The 22,750-nt window shown below is 41.2% G+C and overlaps 1 long non-coding RNA gene across 1 annotated transcript; it reads left to right on the forward strand.

Moving 5' to 3' along the window:
* The first annotated feature begins 9,750 nt into the window (after positions 1–9,750).
* On the forward strand, positions 9,751–16,675 carry LOC110348616 (uncharacterized). Its single transcript, XR_002393974.2, has 3 exons — positions 9,751–9,810; positions 12,729–12,860; positions 16,356–16,675. It is a non-coding gene; the product is annotated as an uncharacterized LOC110348616 (long non-coding RNA).
* Positions 16,676–22,750: the final 6,075 nt, after the last annotated feature.

Consider the following 22,750-nt stretch of genomic DNA (forward strand, 5'->3'; position numbering starts at 1 on the left):
ATCACTGATGAGTACTGTATAGCACCCCCATGGTCCCACCACCTTCCACAACCCCACCTCTGACCACACGAGACTTTAGGGGGATATTTTAGATCTAAACCATAGCAGATGTGGAAGCACAACATCAACAGGACTCAGCTGTCAGGGGCTGGGGAAGAAGATGGAGGAGGAAAGGGTTGTGCAGTGTTTGTCCCTGACAGGCTTCCTGCTTGATCTCTCCACCAGGCTCTCAGTAGATTTATTCATCACTGCCTCCACCACGACATGGAATCTGCCCAGAAAACAAGGTACATAAAAGCAAATGTTCTCTTTGAAAATCAAATTTCAGCCCACAACTTTACAGGGCTCTTCTGCCTACATATGGCAAATGGTTTTGAAACCCAGGGAATTGAGACTGCGTTTGGATTTAAAAATTGGATGTTATTCAGGTCCACATTCAGCGCTAACGAAAACCAAAAGTCTTTCAAAAGAGAAGAGCTGTAGGAGGCTTTGTTTCTAATCAAATCTGCCTTTCAAACTACCAGGACTGTTCTTGGAACATCTTGATGGGTACAAATCAACAAGACAACAGACCATTAGAGGGAACACGACTCTTAGTGACAACCAATCAGGGAAGCAGAAAGTTGGGCAGTTTTCTTTGGGGATCTTAAAGTCAGCACACACACGCCTAGTACTAGGGATGGACGCCAGGCCTCCTGCATCCTAGGCAAGCATTCTACCGTATCTATGTCCCCAGAATCCCCCTTTTTTAAAAAATTCTTTTTGAGACAAAAACCTCACTAAGTTACATGGGCTGGACTCAAATTTATGATCCTCCTGCCTCATAACTGGGTTTATAGGTTGTGCACCCACACCCAGCTCAGTTGGTTCTTCCTCACTTCAGACCAACCCTGCGAGGAAATATCTTCCACTGTCTTTATCTATTTCTATTATATCATAAGAAGTTATAATTGTATAGATTTATGAAAGACAGTGATGTTGTGATTCTTTTGCACACAATGCGGAATGATAAAACCAAACAAATTAACCTATCCATTACTCAAATATTTTTGACATTTTGTGCTGAGAATATTTGAGATGTATTCTCGTAGCAATATCACAATGTACACTACTTCATTATTACTATATTTTTCACATTAAGCCCTAGGTCTCAAAAAATATCAAGCTTATTTCTCATGTCTAAGGCTTTGTATCCTTTAATTGTTATCTCCCATGTCCTTCATCTTTCAACCTCTGGTAACCACCATTCTACTCTGTGTTTCTATGAGTCCCATTGTTTTAGCTCCTATCTAGGTTCTATCTGTCGGCTTCCCATTACCACAGGAGAGGATATTCTTCCTCCCAATGCAGTTATATTACAATTTAAGGTTAGATCCAACCTCAGGGTTTGCATTGTTATGATATAAATATTGTTCTTTGATGAACCAAGTACTAAACTGCTTTTGTATCTTTCCTATACAAGTCTTTGTTTTTGTTGGATTTAATACTTATTTTATTTTTACTTAGAGTTCTTTGAACCCCTTTTTACAGACTTCTATGGTGATATAACCAGCCCTCAATGCAATCTTCTACATGGCATGACTTGTCAGAATCTGCTCCATTTTGTCCAAGACTCATCCTCAGAGATGTTACCTTCCTCCTCCATTCTTCATGGGTTGCTGTCTGTGTCTCTCACATAGCTATGATGTTGACATTTCCATTTGTCACCATGCTGAGAAGTCACTTTGCCCCTCTTCTTGGCTGGAGGAGCAGGGGATGTAACCATCTCTACCATGATGAAACCTGACATTGGCTGCTTCTTTAATGAAGTTTCTCAAAACTAACTGATGGTACAAAGCTAATATGTAGTTTAGTAGAAGCAGTTTTGCAAGGCAGCTGCTAGCTTCTGGCATAATCCAAATATTTTGACCATTCTACAGTGGCAATTCCCATCATGTTCAGTGGATGTGAAAAAAATCTCTTTTCAGTAGGAGTTCTTAGATGCTTTAAAATGATTCCAGCCCTGCACATGCCCAAGAGGAGGGCACTCTGTATAGCATTTTTCACATATACCTGAAAGAAGAAACCTTCTTCCCCAGAGCATCTTCCAGGGCCAATGGTACACAACCTCAGGGTATTCCAGAACATAGATCTCAACAGTGGCTTGGGATGGTTTCAAACGGAATTCTGAGAACCAGAGGCACATTAATAACTTTACTTCAGAAAAATGCACATAAATGTATATCCACAAAACTTTTGACTTTACTGCAATATCCATAGTTTTTTAATATAAGCATAATATTGAATTAGCCTTGGTGTCTTCATATAAATTGTTAGCAAAGTGACATTTGCTTTAAAATGAAGCAAAATTGTGTGCATTATACAAAAAGTAACTTTATCTGCCACAAAACTATTTCAAAGAGAAGACTCTGCCATTTTGGTTGAATAAGTTTCTCGGATGTGAAGTACTCTTTTCACCTCATATGGTATGTACTATCATAAATATGCTGAGTAGCGGGCCGCTATAATTCCAGCACTCTGGGAGGCTGAGGCAGGAGAATTACAAATTTGAGCCTAGCCTCAGCAACTTAATGACCTAGTAAGATTCTGTCTCAAAATTGAAAAAAAAAAATTAAAGGACTAGGAGCATGTGGAAGCTCTTGATTCAATCCTCAGTACCACAAAGAAATAAAGAAATGTGGGTAATCATGAAAACAAAAACAAAGGAAGAGAGAGAGAGCACATAAAAGAAACAAATTTGAATGCAGCAAAATTAATTCTCTTGTTTACATAAAAACAAATGTAGACTGTCTTATCAAATTAGTGGATAACAAGATGGGAAAATACTTGAAGAAAAAAAGCTTTTAAATAGATCACCAGAAAAAGCAATCAAAATTTTCCAAATACATCAATAATCACAATATCCTTAAATAGAACCAACACACATTAAAAGATAAGGGTTATCAGATTAAATAACAAAGTCTAGCTACACACCACTAATATGTACTACTAAAAGGTACATATCTAAAATAAAAATTTTTTAAAGTTAAAAACAAAGCAAAGCAAAGACTGAGCTACAGAAACCTAAGAAACAATAAAATTTCATGTGATTCATAGAATATTAAATGCCACAGCAGTTTTATAGAAGGAACAGTCTGCCAGGAAGATAGCAAAACCTTGGACTTATGTGAAGACCCAAAATACATGAAGCAAAACAGGAAAATTTACAAGAAATTGGAGTATCCACAATAATAGGAATCAGGTTTAAGAAATTAACAGATTAAACTGGGCATGGTGACACATGCCTATAATCCTGTCACTTGGAAGGCAGAGACAGAGGCAGTGGATCACCGCAGCTTGGGTTACATAGTGAGTTCAAGACCAGCCTGAACTACATAGCAAGACCCTGTCTCAAAAAAAAAAAAAAGACCTCTTGAATTAAAAAAAAAAACAGGAAACATGTAGACGTTTTGAGTAACAGTATTAACAAGCTTTATTGAAGAGTGTCTTATTTACTTCCTTGTTCCTGGGACAAAATACCTGACACCCACAAGTTAAAAGAAAATATCTTTATTTTAGCTCACAGTTTGTAGAGGTTTCAGTCCACAATCAGCTGGCTCCATGGCAGAGCAGCATGCCAGACGGGCATCACAGAGCAGAAACAGGCCACAGCATGGCAGGCAGGAAGCAGTGAAGCAGCTGCATTGAGCCTCCCTTTCCCTTTTATTCCATTCAGTCTACAAGCCTATTAGTTAATGCTACCCACACCCAGGATGGGCCTTGTCATTATGCACACTCAGAACTATGCTAAACCAATCAGTACACTAATTTAGTTATCACACACCCTAGATCTAGCCACCTCCAAAAAGCCTCACCTATGAACATATAAGGCTTTGGGGGAACTTCTAGATACAACATGTAGCCATAGCAAATAGTGTTATGGTTTAGATTCAAAATGTCACCCCAAAGTCTCATGTGTTCAAAGGTGGGACTTTTGGAAGGTGATTAGATTATTTGGGCATTAAATTCATCCACTGATGAGTTTCTAGCCAAATGTGCTGTTAGGAGACGGGACATGATTGGAGGAGTTGGGTCACTGGGCTTCATGACCTGGAAGGGTATGTTCTTGTCCCCAGCCTTTTCCTATCTGTCTGGCTCTCTCTTTCTGCTCTCTCATCTTCCAGCCACCATGAGGTGAGCAGTTTTCCTCTGTCATGCCCCTCCACCATGCTGTTTCTGCTTTGGAGCCAGATGACCATGGACTAAAACCTATGAAACCAAGAGCCAAAATAAACCTCTCCTTTTTAAAGTTGTGGGTGTCAGGTGTTTTGTCTCAGTGAAGGATAGATGATCACTACAAATACATACCAAGGGAGAATCTTACACCCAACAAATAAATGGTAGGCATTTTGGCATTTTGGTTTAAAAAAAAATTGATCATGTGCTAAGTTACCAAAGAAGGCTCACCAAATTCTTAATTAGTTTTATATGCTGAGTTCTATGACTATAATGCAAATCTGGAGGCCTTATACTACCTGATTTTAAGTCTTACTATAAGGCTATACTACGGGCTAGGATTCAGAGTGCTTGCCTAGTATGCTCTAGACCCTGAGTTCAATCTTCAACACCACAAAAATAAAGTTATATTAAACAAGATTCTGTGATATTGTTATGAAAAGACATAAAGGAACAGAATAAAGAGCAAAAAAAATCACCTACACCTATGTGGTCAATTGATTTTCAACATGATTACCAATGTAAATCAATGGAAAAAGGATGACCTTGTCAACAAATTCTGGAACAACTAAATAGACACATGGAAAAAATATGAACCTCAACTCTTACAATATACACAAAAACTAACTTGAAATGGACTGTAAACCTAAATATAAAAATTAAAACTATAAAACTTCTAGAAGAAAACATGAGAATAAATCTTTGTTATCTTGGGGTAGAAAAAGATGCCATCTATAGGATAAAAAACACATGAATAATAAAGGAGTATATTTGATATATTGTACTCTATTAGTATTAAAAGAACATAATTAAGAAAATAGAAAGACAAGTAACAGAATGGGAAAAATAATCATAGTGAATGTGTATTTAGAATATACAAAGGATTAGTATCAAAATATATGTAAAAAACTTTTAATTTAAAAATTTAAAAACTGAGTCAATAAACTAGACAAAAAGTTAAACAGACACGTTACCCTAAAAAGGTGTAGCAATAAATACATAAATACACAATATCAATGGAAATGTACTTATAACCACAAGGAGATGCAACTACTTACCAACCAGAGTGTCTGAAAGTGAATGGCTAAATGTCAATGAAAACACTTGAATACACCCAGTGTCAGTAAGAATGTAGAGCAACTAGAAGCTGGTGGGAACATAAATGGTACAACCACTTTGAAACAGTAACAAAAAGTTACCATATGGCCCTAACAGTTCCACTTTTAGGCATTTACCTAAGAGAAATGCAAAAAGTATGTCCACAAAAAGACTTACATATAAATGCTCATAGAAGCTTTATTCATAATAGCTAAAGACAGAATAATACAAATATCCCTCAACAGATACACGAGTAAGCAAATTGTGGTATATCCATTCAACAGAATATTGTTCAACAATAAAAGTCAAACCATTTATGATACATGCAATAATGTAAATGAATCTCAAGAACATTATCTGAGCAAGATAAGTCAGATACAAAAGAGGCTGTAGTGCATGATTCCAATGCTAGAAATTCCAGAAGGGCATAAGTGCTATATAATGATAGCAGATTACTTGCTTCTTGGGGTCAAGTGAGGGGAAGACTGACTGCAACTGATTGAGAGAGAACCCTTTAGGGTGATTTATTGTTCTATGTTTCAATGTGGTAATGGTTATGAGGGTATATACTTTTGTCAAAACTCACTCAACTGTATGCTTAAACTGGGTATGTATGATTTTTATGTAAAGTGTACAATAGAGTTCTTGAAGATCCATGTATATGTGTGTGTGTGTGTGTGTGTGTGTGTGTGTATAGGTGATTTGAAAATTTGTGTCTCCATTTCAATCCTCTCTTCTAAACTTCAGTCTCAAATTCCAAAAGCTTATCTGTCATTTCCACTTTGAGTCTACTGGGCATCTCAACTTCAAAAGTCCAAGCAGAACTCTTGATTCTTCCACCAAATCTGTTTCTCTATCTACAGTAAAGTGGATTCATCCTCCTTCCAGTTACATAAGCCAAAAACCCAAGAATTAGCTTTGATTCCTTGTTTTGGCTCATTTTCTCCATCTAATCTGTTAGTGAGTGCTATTGACTCTGCTTCCCATTAAAGAAACTCACTGCGCACTTGACTATGGTGTGTGATTTTGCTCACTGGGTGACAGTGAACTCGCTAGAATCTTAATAAACCCATCCCAACCTTTTTGAAAACAGTATTTGGCCTTTGGTGCCACAAACTAGTGCAATGACCAATTGCAAAAAAACAGTTACAATCCCTATCATGAGGCAACAAAACAGCTGTCCTCAGAATCTTGCCTCCTTGTTTGTGCTTCTCCTTGATCCCATAAACCCAGTTCTTTCCATTTCTGAACAGGAAGCCCCTTTGAACTTGTCTTCCTTCCTGGAAGCAATAAATATGGATGTGTCACAATTACTGCCCTGCTGGTTTGTGCTTTAATTTGCCACTTCAAAACATATCCTTGCTCAGCCAGTTCTCTTCACACCACCACCAGCTTGCTCCTCGATGCTATGATGGCTTGCTTGCTGCCTTGGTCCCAGCCGTATGTTTCCAAGAGCAACCACCATGATCTTTTAGAAACACTGATCGGAACATGATACTCCTCCTCTTAAAACTCCGCATTGGTTTCCATCACTTTGGAAATAAAATCCAGAATCCTTTCTGCACCCACCAGGCATGGATGAGCTGGCCCCTTGTCCTCTCTCTGATTGCATCTTCCCTCACATAGACTGGTCCTGCTTTGCTGCTCTTGTTGTTCCTGCATTAGCATCTATATTAGTTTTTCATTGCTGTTGTAACAAGTTACCACAAACTTCACAATTTAACAAATTTATTGTCTTAAAGTTCTGGAGGTCAGAAATCCAAAGTGGATCTCACTGATATAAACTCCAGATGTCATCAGGACTGCATCTTTTGGGAGGTTCTGGGGTGAAGTCCATTTCCTTTTTCAGCATCTAGAGGCCACCTTGTTCCTCGGCTCATGGTCTCTTCCTGCCATGACTCCAACCTCTACGTACGTAGTCACATCTTCTACCCCTCACTCTGACCCGCCTGCCTCCCTCTTCTAACATCTCTTGTGATGGCATCTGGCCAAACTGGACAGCCCAAGGTAATCTTTCCATCTTGAGATTCTTAATCACACTAGCAAGTCCACTTTACTACATCAGGTAACACCTCCCCCGGTTTCAAGGGTTAGGATGCAGACACCTTTGAGGGGCATCATTCAGTCTACCGCAACATCTCTGTGTAAGCTGTACCCTCTGCCTGTAGTGCTTTTTGCCCAGGCCTTTACATCTCTCTTTCATTTTCCAGTTCCCATAGTACCTTCAGTCAATTTTTTCTTGTCTACCCAATCTGCACTACTCTCACCCAGTCATCAGTCACCTATTTCTATTTTCCTGGTAGTATTTTTTATTCTCTGAATTTCACAGGGCTGCCACCACATGTTGTTGGATAGGTTGGGCGGTGCACAACCCAGGAGAAAGCGCTCACTTAGTATACAGTATCAATGGGGTCCATGTAGAGTTTGCTCAGCTGTGCCTAGCATCTTTGAATTCTGAAGTTACCCAGCCTTATTGATGACTTTTTTCCCGTTCCCTGTCTCTAACCAGAGCTTCAGCTCCATGCCAAAGAGGACCTTATCTATCTGCACATTCTGTGTCCAGTTGAACAAAAGCTTCCAATGTATCCCAAACTGATGGGGATCATTCTAGATTCTGGCTGTGAAGAAATCAATAATCTTATCTATTTATAAGATACTGCAATTATTCTTTCAATCAAAAAGAGGATAGAAAAAGAAACTTTTCACCTTTTCAAAAATATTAACAATAGCTGGTTTCTAAATGAGACTCCTGTAATGGGAAATTTTCTTTGCTGCTATTAGTATGAGTGTAATGGTTTGGGGGAAAGCTAGTAATAGTGGTGCTGTAGAACACCAGGAGTTCCACACTGCTAAACACCAAGCTTCAGAATATAAAGAGATGGCAGTGGTCCTGGACTGGATAGCATCACTGGCTGAGGAAATACTGCAATTTTCTTCTTACCTCACACAAAAAAGCCTGACCATCGGAATCAACAACCATCGATTCACCAAGGACTCTCTAAACATGTGCAGCTTCTTTTGTTTAGCAAAGAAGTCAGCAACTTTGTGAGATGCTGTTGAGATGCTGCATTAATGACAAAGCAAAGAGAGTTGTGTTAAAGTTTATTCTTTTCAAGTGGATCCTTCGCTCAAGATGCCCCACCAGTTTCATTGCATTCATGCTTCTGAGATTGACCATCTTGCTCCCCCAAACCAGACAGCCCATTTTGCAATGGAAATTTGAAGGATACCTGCGCTTCTCTGTGTTCTATTTTCCCTAACATCATAACTTCTGTGAGGCCCAAAGTAAATAAGGACAGAAGTCCTAGGTCTAATAGTAAGGTGCAATCTTAATTTCTGCTAGCAGAGAATGAATGTAACAAGGAGATTATAGGTTGTAGATCACCATATAGTCTCCAGTAGCATTTCTTAATTTGGCATTAATCTGGGATAAAATGAAACCTTATTATTATACTTAGATTATTTTACAAAGCCAATCCAAACCAAAATAAAAGAATCACCTGTGCGAGCCACAGGTACATACAGGTTAAACATGAATGAGATAAGAGAAGAGAGAGGCGTAGCTATAGCTCAAAGAGACAACTATGGGGGCTTCATTTCCCCCAGGAGCTGTGTTGGGGCTCCGAAAATGATACGTCTAAGAATGATGCTTTGGCCTGCTGAGTACTTTGAGCTAAAAAGCAGTCTGAGAAACAAAGATCTCTCTGAACTTCTTTCACTTCACCTTCTTCCCCAGAGGTCAGGGACGGCTTTTTCTGAAGTTCTTTTATTTGCCCATGAAAAACACTTCCAGAGGGAAGGCAATCAGGACATCACACCCAGACTGACTTTTCACCTGTCTTCTGGGGGCTCATGTCTCAGACTTGACCTGCATAATAAGACAACTTTGCTCATCATGCATTTCCTTTTAGGATTTGGATTAGAAATACCTCCCCCCCCAACTTATGTGCTAAAGTCTTGGTTGCCAGCTGATAGGATTTTGAGAAGGTGATTAAATCACAAGGGCTCTAACGTCATTCATGGAGTAATCCATGGATGAAGTAAAAATTCAATGGCTTTATTGGGAGTTGCTGGAAACAAGAGATGTTGCCTTCTTGAAAGCCTTGAATCATGGAAGCATGATTCTGGGAACTATATCCAGCCCCTTCATCTCTCCTTCTGCATCCCTCCCCCCTTTACTGGCTATCATAAGGTAAGCAGCTTTGCTATGCCATACCCTTCTGCCATGATGTTTCTGCCTTGAAGCCAGCTGACCATGGACTGAAACCTCTAAAACCATGAGCCAAAATAAACCTGTTCCTCTGTAAGTTGGATTTTCCAGGAATTATGTCACAGTGATGCACAGCTGACTAGCACACACACCCTTATTTTCTTATAGCTTGTGTCACAATCAGAAGCCCTTATGTCTTTCTGTAGCTCAAAATGCTATCTGAGCCTCCACCCTTAAGCCAGACCTTCTTTGGGTTTGTGCACTGGGTGATTCCTGTGCATGTGCAGGTTAATATATTGTGTGTCTCTTCTTCTGTTAATCTGCCTATTGTTGCTTTGTGTCAGCAGACAGTGATGAGACCTTCAGAGAGCGCAAAGGAAGTTTCCTTTGCCCCAACAACCAAGAGAGACCAATGGGCTCTTGTAAAGAAAATCACATTGGCACAAATAGGGAAACATAGAAAGGGATAAATAACAAATTTTGCCTCTTTCCAGTTTTGCCAGGAATCTGGCCTGACTTTTTCATTTCTGCTTCAAATCCAAATTCTTCTTAAGGTATCCAGCAGGACCCTATCCAGATATGTGGTCATGTTTTGTTCATTTGTTTGTTTGATTAATAAAATGTATTATACGCACTGTGTTCTGGAAAATTGCCAAGAAGTTAAATTTTTCTGTTTTTACTGCTCACACACTTAATGATGTTGATAGGCTAATGAATTATTTAAATTTGTTAATGGTATGTAAATTAATATGCTAATTGACTGTAGTCATTATTTCTCTTATATATGTATATTGAAACATCAAGGTGTATTCCTTACAGACAATTAAAAAGAAAATATTCTTTTCAATTAAAGAAATATGTAAGGAACAATGAAAATGGAAGTTACCCTAGCTCTATATAATATTAAACTGTCTTATTTATTTGGAAATAAAAATATTTAGTGCTTCTATTCACTATTCATTAAATGCTATATCATTTTTGGACAGATGTATTCTTGACATCATTTCTTTCTAGTCCCAGAGCCCTTTGTTTGGGCAGATTTTTGAGTAGATTTTCTCTGAAGCTTTTGTTTCTGAGACGTTTTGTTTCAAAGACAAAAGTCCAGGACATAGATGTCCAGGGCAGAAAAGCATGGCTAGCTGCCCCCTGGGGACCCAGCCATGGGTTCCCACCCTCCCACTCTTCTGAGGCATTCAGATGTGGCCTCAGTAGGGACATCCACCACGTTGAGCACTTGCTCCCATAAGAAATATTTTCAGAGGATTTCATCTCCTTGAAAATTTAAAAGAAACTCATAGTTCAATGTCTTATAAAAAAAAAGCTCATCTTCAAAGCTGGACATGGTTACATAAATTGATAACATAAATATGCTATATCAATTGATAATGTAAATATGTTAATAGATATGTTAATTTGCTTGACTGTAGTAATCATTTCACTATGTGTAAGTGTGTCGGATCATCATGTTATACACCTGAAATATAGACAATGAAAAGAAAATCTTAAAAATTAGAAAATTAACATTAATCCAGGCATCTCCTGGGATGGCTGTAAGAATTTGCCTGATTGGTAACTTCCTGAAGTTTCACTGAGTATCCAGAAAGGAGAGCCTGCTATCCTCATGTGGAGAATTCATTATAATCACATTCAAGTGTATTGTCTCTCACCTCTGGGTGGGCAGGGAGTTTTTCAGATTTTTATCTTTATTAGTACACATCTGCGGTGCATAATGATCACATTCAATGTGGGCAGTTGGTGCATGCACATAACACATCTTAATTCTTTCTTCATCTCTTCCCCTCCACTCCTTCCCCATCCCTCTATGTCTTCACCCCTTTCCCATTTTCAAAAGATCTAACACCCCATTTCTTATTATCTACCTTTTATTTTCCTTTTTAATTTATTTATCATTGGTTCGCTTCTGTGAAGAGAGCTGCAGGAAGAAAAATCCAAACTGAAAGCTGTGGTATTTAAAACGGCCACACCGTGTCCCCACAGTGCTGTCAAGCATGTGTGGCTCATAAAACAGCAAAAGCCAGAGCTTTGCACCTCTGCACAGACAATAAAAACCAGTCTCAATGCCCTCTGGGTGGGCAGCACCCTCTCTGCTGTCTGCTCTAAGCGTCAACAGCCCACAGCAATATTAGTCTCTTTTGTTTGTTTGTTTTTTAATTTTACAGAGTGACAGACACAGTGGATTGACCATAGTAATCATTTTACTATGCATATGTACAGCAAAACATCATGTTGTATACCTTAAAGATAGATGCTAAAAAGACAAAATCTTTAAAAATTAAAAGAAGTAAAGGATGTGGCCCCAAGGACCATTTCTATAGATTTCTTTTTAATTTTTTAAAAAGGAATTGTAAAGTTATAGGAAATTACAAAAATGTGGAGCCCCCTGTACCCTTCCCCCAGCTTCCTCCAATAGTAACATTGGTCATGATTATAATATAATAGCAAAGGTAGGTCATCAGTACTGATACAATGCTGAAGCTAGCCCACATTCTGATTTCACTGTTTTTACATATGCTCTGTGTGTGTGTGTGTGTGTGTGTGTGTGTGTGTGTGTGTGTGTGTGTGTTATAGATTTGGGGATCCTCCCCCATAACCAAGAAATAGAACTGTCTATCACCTCTAATGAACTCCTTCACCACCACCACCCTCTTTTATAACTGACCCATGTCTCCCATCTCTAGCCCCAGGGAGCCACTACACAGGCATCCTTCTCTATCAATCTGCCATTTTCAGAATGCTATAGAAATAAGAACATATAGTAGGTAACTGTTTGAGATCAGTTTTTCCCCACGCAGTCTAATGCCCTTAGGAACCATCCAAATTGTAAATATCGATGGCTAGTTTCTTTTTATTGTTGAGTAATATTCCACTGTACAGATATTTCACCATCCAAGTCTCCAGTTGAGGGACATTTGGGGTTTTTTTTTTCAGTATTTTTGCTATTACAAATAGAGCAGCTATGAACATTCACATGCAGGACTTGGTGTTATGCAGTTTGCATTTCTCTGGGTTAAAGGCATAAGAATGTAATTACTCCATTATACAGTAAGAGTGTGCTCAGTTTTATGAGAAACTCTCAAGTGACTTTCCAGCATTATTGTATCATTTTACATACCAGTAGTAAGTGAAAATTCCAGTTGCTCCAAATAAATTCTCATCAGCTAGGCTCTGTTTTTTGTACCCACAGGTTATGAACTCCCAGGACTTCTAGAATGTTAGAACTATATGGGGCCTTAAAGATGGTCCAGTCCAGGCCCTGGATTCTACAGTAAGGAATCAAGACACTGAGTCAAGACTTGATTGTCACTTCCTCTTGCATGTAAATTTTCTCTTGTTCTTAGTACCTTCTCCATGTGCCCAATATCAGGCAGATCTGCCTCCTGTATATAAGATCTCTGGAAACTTATCAAAGATTGGCCAGGACCTGAAAGCTTCGTCCATGCCCCTGGGGAAAGTCTTGCCCAGGAAATTTGACCTTGTGCTTTACTGCCCTTAAAGAGACCACGTGCCGGCTACACTTTCAGATTCTCACAAGGCTCAACTCTTTTTTTTTTTTTTTCAGTACTGGGAAATGAACCTAAGGCTTTTGCATTGAGCTATATCCCTAGCCCCTTTTTAAAATCTTTAACTTTAAAACAAGGTCTCACTAAGTCAATAAGCTGTCGTGCTGGGCATTTAGCTCACTCGTTTCGCTGGCTGCTGCGCAAGTGCAAGGACCCAAGTGCGATCCCTGGTGCCAAAAAAAAAAAGCTGTCCAGGCAGGGCTTGAACAGGTGACCCTCTTGCCTCTGCCTCCCAGAGTGCTGGGATGACAGGCATGCATCACCACAACCAGCTGCAGTTTGACTTTTACAGTGACACTGCATTGTCTACTCTCAGGAAATCACTAACAGCACAAGGTTCAATACAGAGTTTGCCACCCACAGCCAGCTTTCCCAGGTGCATCCACCCCCATCTATCAAAAATAACAACAACCACTGCAATTGGCTCAACTACTCCAGCTACCTATTAAGTGACTACTGTGTGCCAGGCCCTTTACAGTGGCTCTAGTCATTTTTTTTTATTTGTACGTGAGGGAGACTGCAGTATTGATGATGCCCAAAGCAGGCTGTAGGCCATGCAGGCTGTGAAGAGCTAACGTCACAATTGACTTATTTATAGAAGCGAGTCCAGTTGAAGCCTAAGTGCCGAGGTCAGACTAACTCGCACCCAAATTCCATTCCCACAACTAAAACCTGACTAGGACAGTGTTCTAATTGCAACCATATATTTTATCTATTCTGTTCCTAATTCGAGAACGGTTTGTCTTGCCCTTCATGAGCCTTGCTTACATTAATTTCTATAGAAACCACATGACTGTGCATTTTCACATGTAGTTCTGCCCTTGCAGTAGCTCGCCTTTACCTCAGTAGATGACCAATAAAAATCAGTGGCTTGGACTGGCCATCACCTCTTCAGTTGCACTGGCACTGGTCGTCCTGACACCCCACTTTGTGTCTCTTTTAGTTCTGTCTTTTAGAGGTTTTTTTCCCCAGACCTGCATCGTACACTGAGTAGGAGACTGGAGCCTCTTGCAGAGGTCTCCAGGAATGTTTCAGGGGTCCCCAGTAAGTACATGTTTTCAGAACATAATATTTACATTCCTTGTGTGGCGGGCTGGGGATTTAGCTCAGTGGTTCCGCCACCTGCCTCACAAGGGCAAGGACCTGAGTTCGATCCCCGGTACCAAAAAAAAAAAAAAGTGTCTTCCTTATGTGAAATTGGAACATGTACATAACACATCTTCGTTCCTTTTTTCATTGCCTTCCCTCTTTTCCCTCTCCCTTTACCCCATCTCTCTACCCCCTTCCCATTTGAGGAAGATCTATCTCCCCATTTCCTATTATCTATCTCTTATTTTGCTCTTTATTTACAATTTGGGTTTCTGATCTAAGAGAAACCATGTGATATTTAAGCTGTTGTGTCTAATTTATTTCACTTAACATTATGAACTCAAAGTCCATCCATTTTCCTACAAATGACTCAAAGTTATTTTTTATGGCATAGCAGTATTCTATTGTATGTAAATACCACATTTTCTTCAGCCATTCATCTGTTGATGGACATATAGGCTGATTCCAAGTTTTATCTATTATGAATCGTGCTTTTATAAACATGGATGTGCATGTATCACTGTAATATGATGACTTTAACTCTTTTAAGAAGATACCTAGAAGAGAAATTGCAGGGTCAAATGGAATTTCTTGTTTTGGTTTTTTGAAGAATCTCCGTACTGATTTCCATAGTGGATGCACTAGTTTACATTCCCACCAACAATGTAGCATGGTTCCTTTTTCCTCAAAGCCTTGTCAGAATTTGTTTTCATTTGATTTCTTGATGGTGGCCATTCTTTCTGAGGTAAGATGGAATCTCACTGTTGTTTTAGTTTGCATTTTTCTAGTGGCCAGTGATGTTGAGCATTTCTTGATGTATTTATTGGCCATTTGTACCTCTTCCATGAAGTGTCTTTCATTTCACATGTCCATTTTTTAATTGAGTTTTTTATTTTGGAGAGTCTAATTTTTTTTGATTAGTGGCTCTAGTGTTTATGCCAACTCTGCAAGGTGGCTACATGCAACTCTATTGGACAAATGAGGAAAAATAGCCATAAAAATGGTCACCATCTCTGACTCAACATTCTGGAATAAAGGAACCAGAGCTAGGTTTTTCCTTTGTTTTTTTTTAATTAGGTTTTTCCTTTGTATGACTCCTCAAGGTACAAAGTACACAAAATATCCATCATTTTGGTGATCAAAGTGGCCTTTCCTGTCGTTTGCTGAGCTTTAACATGCATTGTGGGCTTTTATACCTGAAATGTAGGTGTCTGACACCAGGTGGCGCCAGAGCAGAGCGTTAGCCGTCCTGAAGAAGGCCGGACATTTCAAAAACCCTCAATTGATTTGCTATCCTGCTGCGTGCTTCCAACGCATCTCTAGCATTTCTAGAACATTCAGCTCCATATCAAAATAGCAGTCATCTCTGCTTCCTTAAAATCGTATCAACTCCTGCCCAGCAAAAAGTAAAGAAATAGAACATCTAGATACAGCGTAGGTCTTTCCCATTAAACATCACTTGCTTTAAAATGCAGCGTATTCTAACTTTAATTTTTCTGAATATAGGACCTCCTAAGGAATAGTAACATTTCTTTCCAGTTCTCTGTGCAAATGAAGATAAGACGTATCAGAAACCTTTGTTTAAAATTAAGTTAGTTTAAAAATGTTTTAAGAATGGGGGCCTTTTGTTTTGAGTGTCAATGTCCAGTGGCTCATAACCAACTAATTTCCCCATTTCTTTCTACGTGGATGGATTATTTTCTCCTCCATTGTCTTCTCATGCTAAGATGTGAAAAGGAGACAACAGAAACATTGGTCTTGTTCAGTGACCTCTCATGATTGTTTTTCCTGATTTCCTGTACAGGAACTTTTCTTCTTAGTTCTCTTTGCTTTAAATTTCAAGTAGTGAGATCGACTCATGGCAGTTTTCCTGGGAATTTTTCCATCCTGGGTCCTGAGAGAGCCCCGGGCCCCAAGTAAGACAGGATGGTTTGTGACTTTAGCTTTAAATTTGAGCAAAACTCAAGTATGGATTTAAGATTAAGATTAAACTTCACCTTTCACTGTAGGTTTCATACTCAATCAGAGACCATTCATTCATTCACTTAGCAAACAAAAAGTAAGTAAAACTTGAATCCCTTCACCATCCGGAATCTGACTCAGCAATTCTACCTTCCCCTGTAGTGTTTTGACACCAGCAACTTGTGTTTTCTATCTCCTAGGCCCACAGAACTGAACACAGTGCCTAATCAGAATAGATGCTTCATTCATGGCAATGAAATGAAAGAAGAAATGCATTCCCCTCTTTTCCTTGGGGCCTCCACTGTCATTATGATGAGAGCTTACAACCCCTTCCTGAAGCTCAGGAAAGTTCCTAGGTTGGAGTAGAAAAGGGGACGCCACAAAACATCAAGATGTCACACAGGGTCTTGGCTCAGACAGGGACATCAGTTCCCAGCAGATGTTAAAATCTGCCTCCACTGTCAATCTTCCTTGTTACCCTTCTAGAAATAAAATTTACCCAAATTTGTTGTCTATGAGGTTTATGTCTAAGAGAAGTGGTATCAAGGAGAGACTCGTCATTGAGGAATAGTCTTAACTTTAGCACTGGACCTCAGATTTGAAGAAGAGGAGGTTGTGATGCTTGGAGTGGGAGAGAGAAATTCACTGGAGAGAGTGTCTTCCATTCCCAAATAAGTTCTTTCTCCCTTTCCCAGTCAGACTCACTATAAAAGGAAAAACTGGGCAACAGACAGTGGGAAAGGGAGACTGTCCTGGCAATTTTCTGTGAAACACGTACACCACGCCGTTTACAAATTCCTGCAGCCAGCCCCAGAATCCAAATGTAGACAACTCTGTTTATGTAACTAAAATAGACCCTTGTACCATGTGATTGAGGTGGCCGCTGGGAGTTGGGTCCCCCAGAGGAGACATTTTCTGCAGCTGAGGCCAGGGGGGAAGAGAAGGCACAGGATTCCCTGGGACCCTGAGCAGGTAGGATGTTTTTTAGATCCATTTTCTCGTCCAGAAATCTCCTGGGATAGATGCATGGGAGAACCAAGAGAAGCCACAGTCCAGTACCTTTTTTGGTGTTGGTTGCTAATAATGGCATTAGATCTTCATCTAAGAGGGTCTAGCAAGCCTTTGCAGCATCCCCTCCTAGTTTGGGACAGTAAAGGAGCCAGCCAGCTCCTTTCTGTTTGGGATGAGGCCCCTCCTCCTGCACCCAGAGAAGACTTAATTCCAACATGTGGTTCTCATCAGCCACCCACTGTCTGGGTCAATAAGGAGGTTCCAATGTTCTAGCATCAGGAGACACACATGCCAATTAAACATTCCCTCTGAACTCTCATTCCAAATTCACCACACCCTTCATGGCTCTGGACCCCCAGCCCCTTGTATGTAGCACCTTCCCCCAAGACACTGCACTTCAAGATGAGCTTAAATGCATTTCCTCCTCTTGCATTGCCAACTCTCCTCATCTGGAAGAAGTCACAAGTCCCTCCTCAGCACATGGCGATCACCCATTTCTGGTCCAGCCACTCTACTCAGGGCCACCTATGGCTTTGAAATCAGGGACTGTATTTCATCATCTTTGCACCAGCTTTGGCCTTGGCGTGGTATTGAACTCTGGAAGCCATGATGTCAAATAGCTCGCCTTTCTCAGACATTGGAGAACAACATCCAAAGCCCAGGCATCTGGCCCATACAACAATGGCTGGAGTGGAGGTACAGTGCCCAAAATTGGGATGCCTGTGCTAGTCCATTTTCTGTTACCATAGTGAAATTCCTGAGGCTGGAGAACCTTATAAAGAAAAGAGATTTATTGAGCTCACAGTTCTGGAGGTTTGAGGGCATGGCACCTGCACTGGTTCAGTTCTGGTGAAGATGCAGTGGTGGGTGGCATCACAATGGTAGAAACACATCTGACTGGACTCACCTCCACACCTCCATACTAAGGACCAAGCCTCCAACACAAGGACCTTTAGGGATACACTCAAACTATACCCAAATCATAGCACTGCCCAATTCATCCCATCCACTCACTGCATCCTTAAGAAGAAAGCTAACATTTCCCCACCCCCACATGCCCACTGGTACTGGGAATTGAACCCAAGGCCTCACACTGAGCTACATCTCCAGCCATTTTCACTTTTTGAGACAGAGACTCCCTAAGTCACTAACTTGCCCAAGCTGGGCTCGAACTTGGAATCCTCCTCCCTCAGACTTCTGGAGTCCTGGGTTTGCACGCATGTGTCACCACACGTGGCTGAGGCCAGCATTCTTATCATGGCTTCTGAGGCCAAGCGTGACTGTCCCATGCTGGTTGCAGTTCATATCCTGCTGGACCTCAGCAATCTGTGCTCCTGGCTCCTTGGCCCTCTCAGCCACTGAATGGAGCCACAAGCCGTGGAGAACTTTGTACATGTATCCTCTGCTGGCACATCTGTCCCAAGCTCCATGTCCATGCTTTGCCTCTGCCTATCCCCTGTTCAGGTCTCCACTTCAATGCGACCTCCTTCCTGGTCAGCATCTAGATGAACTCCTCTTCCTACATGGGACATGGAAAGTCCAGCCTGGCTCCCAAGCCCTTGCAGAAGCCACGACTCACTTACTGTCTACTTGCCTGCCAGACTCTTGAAGGGCAAGAAATCTGTCCATTCCTCTATTGTCTTTCCACTGCCTAGGAAGGAAGGAACTAACGGATGAATTAAGTAAACCAGGGGCCCTTGGAGAAACCAAAGAGAGAGCTGTGGGCAACCAGAATCCATGTCATCTTGAGGCAAGACCAAGTTTGAACTCCATTGACACAAGGGACTCCCAAGAAACTGGGACCCCACATCCATGGGATCTTGCAAAACAACAGGGGCAGAACAGAAAGGCACCAGAAAAACCCAACCATTTTAAACCATTGTTTTCTTTTTTTCTTTGCAGAGTGAGAGCAAGTGATCATTGCTGAGTTCCTAAGAGCAAAGTGGGTAGCTGTGGCATAGGGAAAGAGCAAAGCAGGTTCCTGACACTCAAAAACCTCTGATCTCAGAGGCAGCCTCCAGGAGAAAGAGGCCCAGGTGAAGTCACGCTTGGATGCCAAACTCATGGTGCAAAGGAGGCCACTGTGGCTGCCAGAAGCAGCCCAGGCACACACAGAGCCATTCAGAGCCCCATGGCCACAGCCCCCAGGAGCAGACAGAACTCACTGTCTTGGTGCCTGAGGCCAGCATGCTCAGAATTAACTGTAATAATTGGCGGGTGGGTCGCTGACTTCTGGCTTTCAATTCACTAGGGGCCTATGAAAAAAGAAACTCGATGTTCCACAGCAGCCAGTATTTAGCTTGGGCTCTGAGAAGCCTCAGCTTTCCATGGCCAGAAGCAAACGGTGTGGCTGCAGCTGCCTTGGGCAAACAAGAGGCCTGAATGGCTTTAGAGGAGAGACCCACCCTCAGTCCACTCCCTGGGGAAAGAGGAAGACAAAGCCCTTGACCCGCTACTCTGCCCAGAGCATGGATAAAGTGGAAGGAACAAAGGAAGAAGGAAGCAAGGGAGAGAGGGAAGGAGTCTCTCTGGGCTGTTTTCTTTTCTGATTGGGAGTGATCATCATAGCCATAGATTTTCCAGGCCTTCAATACCCTTGTCACCCTTTCCATGAACATCTGTGTGATAAGAGGGATGGTTATCCCCATCCATCAGGGATGCCACCATTTAACAAGCTCTACTTGCCACATGTCAGGAACCAGCCACCTTCCTTGCCAGAGTCCTATTTTTGCCTGTGGCAAGCACCACTAATCGGCAGTGGTTATCTTACCTGTTGAACTTTGACATGGACTCAGAATTCTTCTCAACACTGACCTATAAGAAGCCATAATGAATTGATAAACATTGGCAAGAAAGCCAAAAAGAATTTGCCACTTCAATTTAGTAACTCAGAAGAGGTCAAATTATAATCATCGGAAAGTTTCTGTGAGGACAGGAGCCAAGTGATGTCCTATTTCAAGAATGAGACATTGATGTTGATGCCAACTACTGCCAACAAAGGGTCATCATTGCCACCCTCCAGAGAGTGGCCTTCTGGGGTGGACAATAGGACAATACTTGACAGAAGACTCAGGCACAGTAGCCAGGGCAGAGACAGTCAGTGCCAAGGACACATCCTTTCTTCCATCCCACCCCCTCTTGAAGCTTGTTCTTCTGTTGAGTTTTTGCCACTGAGCTGCTACAGCAGGGACAGAGCTGGCTGCCAGTCGGAAGTGAATTCTGGGAGATGGCTGCTCCCTTGGCAGTGGCTCCCTGCCATACTCTTTTTCTACAGGCCAAGTCTGGGTCCTTTGTCATTGGAAGCTGTCATGTGAAGTGCCAGGGTGGGAGAATCCCAGCCTCCAGGGCTGGGCAATGCTGAAGAAGTGTCTTTTCTAGGGGTCAGCCTCACATTCTCCATGGAGGAGAAGACCCTACATTCAGGTTCCAGGTAGCACCAATTATTCCTTCATGGATAAATGTCCTTGTGACCTTGGGCTTCCTTCCAAGGGATTTAGATGGATGTCTTCTCCAGATTCCCTTTCCCACCCCTATTTTTCCACACATGTGAGGCAAAAGCTGGAAGCAGTTCCAAAGAGCATCTCATCTTCCATCCTGATGGCAAGAAGGAGCACAGTGGCCTCCCAAGCTGGTGCTGGGTGCCAAGCTCTTACCTGCTGCTGAGAAGGAGGGAGGGGAGGCACCTTCCCCATCCCTTCAGCTGGCTTCACAGTGCCCGCTGAGGGCTTGGAGCCTTGAGACCCACTCCATGGGACTTGGGTTACCACTTCTGCTCTCTGTTTCCCCAACTGCAAAATAGGAGTGATAACATCACCTCCTAGGACTGCATGGGGACCAAAAGAGATAGTTCACACACAATGCTTAGCATGCAATGGGAAACTGTTATTAAAATGAGGGACACAGGCTGGTGTTGAAATGAGGTGGACATTTCAGCTGTGTTGCTTGTCTTAGGAAATATTTTTACTTGTGGTAAATCATACAACATAAAAGTTACTGTTTTGAAATAGACAATTCTGTAGCATTAAGTATCTTGACAATATTATGCAACCACCCCACTAGCTAGTATCAGAACTTCCCACCACCCCAAGTGGAAACCCTGTACCCATGCAGCGGTCACTTCCTCCTCCTGACAACCACAAATTCACTTTCTATGTCTATGGAGTTGCTATTTAAGATATTTCATGTAAACAGAATAATACGTGTCTTAGTTACTTTTCTCTCTTTGCTAAGACAAAATACACAACACCCGAAGTTAAAGGGGGAAAGGATGATTTAGCTCACCGTTTTTAGAAGTTTCAGTCCATAATTGGCTGTCTCCAAGGCAGGGCGGCACGGCAGACAGGTATCACAGAGGAAAAACTATTCATGGCAGGCAGAAGGTAGAAAAGCAAGCAGGAGATGGCCACAGCTCTTTCTATCCTTTATATCTTATCCACGCTACTTAGGGTGGGGAGAACTCACACCCTTAATTCTAGTGCCCTTGATCCTAGCATTAGACCATGAATCAAACCCAGTGTCACACACTCTAGATCCAGCCATCTCTGAAAAAGCCCCACCTATGACCACATGAGGTTTTGAGAGGCAACTAAACACAAGCCATAACAATATAATATGTGGACTTTTATGTCGTTTCTTTTACTTAGCACACGTTTGCAAGGTTCACCCATATTGTAACATACATCAGAGCTTCATTCCTTTTACGGATAAATAACATTCCATTGAATGGATGTATAGCATGTTGTTTAATCATCTGTTAATGAACATTTTGCTTCTTTTTGCCTTTGCATATTATAAATAGAAATATTATGAACATTTATGTCTTACTTTTCTTGTTCCTGAGACAAAATGCCTGTCACCCAAAGTTAAAGGAGGAAAGGTTTATTTACCTCAGTTTGTAGAGGTTTCAGTCCATAATTGGTTGACTACAAGACAAAGTGGTATGGCAGACTGGCATTGCTAGGAGAAACAGTTCATGGTGGGCAGAAGGTTGCAAAGCAAGCAACAAACCAATAACCTGCAATGATAGCAGCTTCTTTCTGCCCTTTTTATATTCTATCTAGGCTACCTGGTTTAGGGTGGGTGCCAAGTCAATCAGTGGACTAATTTAATAATCATGCACCCTTAATTCCAGCATCACATGTTCCAGATCCAGCCACCTCTGAAAAAGCCCCACCTATGACTACATGAGGCTTTGAGGGGATATCTAGACACAAGATATAAACAATTTATGTTCAAGTTTTTGTTTGAACACCTGTTTTTCGTTTTTTGGAGTTTTTATGTAGGAATGGAATTGCTAAGTCATATGATAATCTTATGTTTAATTTATCAGGAAATCACCAAACCATTTACTATAGTGGATCTACCATTTCATACTACTACAAGTAATATGTGAGGGTTCTAATTTTTCCACATCCTTTCCAACACTTGTTATTTTCCTTTCTTCCTCTTCTTCCCTCTCTTCCTTTCCTCCTCCTCCTCTTGTTTCCTCTTCTTCCCCTCCTCCTCCTCCTTCTTCTCTTCCTCTTCTTCCTCCTCCACCTTCTTTTTTTTTTTTTTTTTTTTTTTTGGTACCAGGGATCAAACT

Source organism: Heterocephalus glaber, unplaced genomic scaffold, assembly GCF_053883595.1.
Source record: "Heterocephalus glaber isolate CG9 unplaced genomic scaffold, H.glaber_assembly_v1.0 deba00000122, whole genome shotgun sequence".
NCBI classification, from domain to species: domain Eukaryota; kingdom Metazoa; phylum Chordata; class Mammalia; order Rodentia; family Bathyergidae; genus Heterocephalus; species Heterocephalus glaber.